Raw genomic sequence first — 2,656 nt, 5'->3', positions numbered from 1 at the left:
TTCCCCTGACTCTCCCCTCCAGTGCTTTCATTCTGTACACATCAGCGATAAGTAATTAGGCCCTGACCAGTCTTGTTTCATGTTGGCACCCACCAATATTCTGATGGTGCCTCCACATGCTAGAGTGCTGCTCACTGGGGTGAGGCTGAAAGCATCACCAACTCAAATTCTCTGTGCAATGAGAGGTAGGACTGTGGCACTTCCAAGCCCTGCCAATACGCCTCAGTCATAACGTACAACAATCACACTGAGGGCTGAGAAAGTATTCTCTATATGCCCAATTAATCCCATGCCTTTCTGCTCAGAAGGGCAATAAAACTGTCATGGTGATCCTTTATCTCTGTGCAGGATCTGGAATTAGTCTGTGAACTTTGGAATTATCATAATTTCACAGGAAGGTATGAAGGAGAATATTTTCACAGAGAGAAAGTATGTGAAAGGTTAGTCCCTCTCAGAATATCATGCACTCAAAAACTTCCAAAAGCAAGCCTTTCTATTACTACTACTACTTATTTTATGCACAGGATTAGCCCAGCCAGATCCCCTGGGGGTGGTATGTGTACCTGGCCTGAACTCCCATTATACATTGGGATTACAGTATTGCTTATTAAGATTCTCTGACACCTCCCATCATAAAACTCTGTTCCAATTGCTTAATACTTTGCTGAAGAGAAACTGTTGAGGCTGACTTTTTCCATGGCAGGTGTTTACCTTACACTGAACAGAAAAACCAGGCCAAACTTTTCAGATATTTCTGAAACCAAGACAAGGGGAAGATGCATAGTTCTGCCCACGAATATTCTCTGAGGATCAGTCAGGAGTGTGTAGTGAAAGAGGTTTTGCCTATAGGGCCCATGCCTCTGTTAGTGAGGCAGTGAGAAGTAATATAGTGAATGACACAAGGTATTGTGGCAAAAGAAAGTCAAGGTCTTGAGGTTAAGGTAACTGAATGTTAATGTTGAAGATGTGGATTCTTCTGCCCATGTAGAATTTCTGTGTGATGCTCTTGCATTATTTTTTCCATCTGTGGTCACTATTTATGTGCTTATTTTCTGGGGCTAGGGACAGACATTCATAGTTTCATAGTTTCTAGGGTCGGAAGGGACCTGAGCAGATCATCTAGTCTGACCCCCTGCCATGGCAGGAAGAGCACTGGGGTCAAATGACCCCAATAAGGTGGTCATCCAACCTCCTCTTAAAAACCCCCAGGGTGGGAGCCTGCACCACCTCACATGGAAGCTGGTTCCAGACCCTAGCCGCCCTGACCGTGAAGTAGCGCCTCCTGATGTCCAACTTAAACCTTCCCTCCGCCAGCTTGTGACCATTGTTCCTGGTCACTCCTTGCGGCGCTCGGGGGAACAGGGACTCCCCCAGCGCCTGCTGATCCCCCCTAACCAGTTTATAACAGGCCACAAGATCCCCCCTCAGCCTTCTCTTTTGAAGGCTGAACAGGTTCAGGTCCCGCAACCTTTCCTCATAGGACCTACCCTGCTGTCCCTTGATCATACGAGTGGCCCTCCTCTGGACCCTCTCGATGCTGTCCACATCCCTCTTGAAGTGCGGTGCCCAGAACTGGACGCAGTACTCCAGCTGCGGCCTGACCAGTGCCGCATAGAGGGGGAGGATCACCTCCTTGGACCTGCTCGAGATGCATCTGTGGATGCACGACAAGGTGCAGTTGGCCTTCCTAGCCGCCTCCCCACATTGCCGACTCATGTTCATCTTGGAGTCAATAATGACTCCCAGATCCTTTTCCACCTCCGTGCTGACAAGAGGGGAGTTCCCCAGCCTGTATGTATGGTGCCGATTGTTCCTCCCCAGGTGCATCACCTTACACTTGTCTGTGTTAAACCCCATCCTGTTCTCCTCCGCCCATCCTTGTAACCTGTCTAGGTCCAACTGTAGCCTGTTGCTCCCCTCTAATGTGCCCACATCCCCCCACATCTTAGTGTCATCAGCAAACTTGAACAGGGTGCTTTGCACCCCCTCATCCAAATCACTGATGAAGATATTGAATAAGGCGGGCCCAAGGACCGAGCCCTGTGGGACCCCACTTCCCACATCCTTCCAGGTCGAGAAGGACCCATCCACTACCATTCTCTGGGTGCGACTCTCTAACCAGTTGGCGACCCATTGGACTGTATGGGTGTCTACGCCACAGTCCCCCAGCTTCCTAATGAGACTCAAAAAGACTAAGCCAGAATTGATTCAATCTTTGCAGGTTAGTCAAACCTGCCTAGGTTGAACTGGTTTTCAAGTGTACAGACATTCCCCCTGGACTGAGGAAATGCAGGCAAATGCCTGCAGTGGCTCAGGCTAGAAGCCAGGGAGCGCTAGAGCAGCCTTCCCTTCCATTTACAGTGCTGAGCTGAAGAGGGATGTGGCCATTCCCTGGCAGGACACTCTTGATTAGGGAGGGATTTAAACCCCTACCCCACCTGCACTGTCCCATGCTTTTCCCTGCTCACTGCTCAAGCAGCAGGAGTGTTGCCAGACCGGAGTCCCTGGCTATCACTATGAGGCAACGGGAGAGTGTGCAGTGCATGAATCTACTGAGCTTGTCAATCTCCCTCTCCCTGCTTCTTCAAACTGTCTGCAGCAAACCTGACCTAAAAGCAAGGGATATAGTTGTCATGGGTGATTTTAATTACCCAGA

Source organism: Gavialis gangeticus, unplaced genomic scaffold (assembly GCF_001723915.1).
Source record: "Gavialis gangeticus isolate Ggan-Ray unplaced genomic scaffold, GavGan_comp1, whole genome shotgun sequence".
NCBI lineage: Eukaryota > Metazoa > Chordata > Crocodylia > Gavialidae > Gavialis > Gavialis gangeticus.
This window is presented reverse-complemented; position numbering follows the sequence as displayed.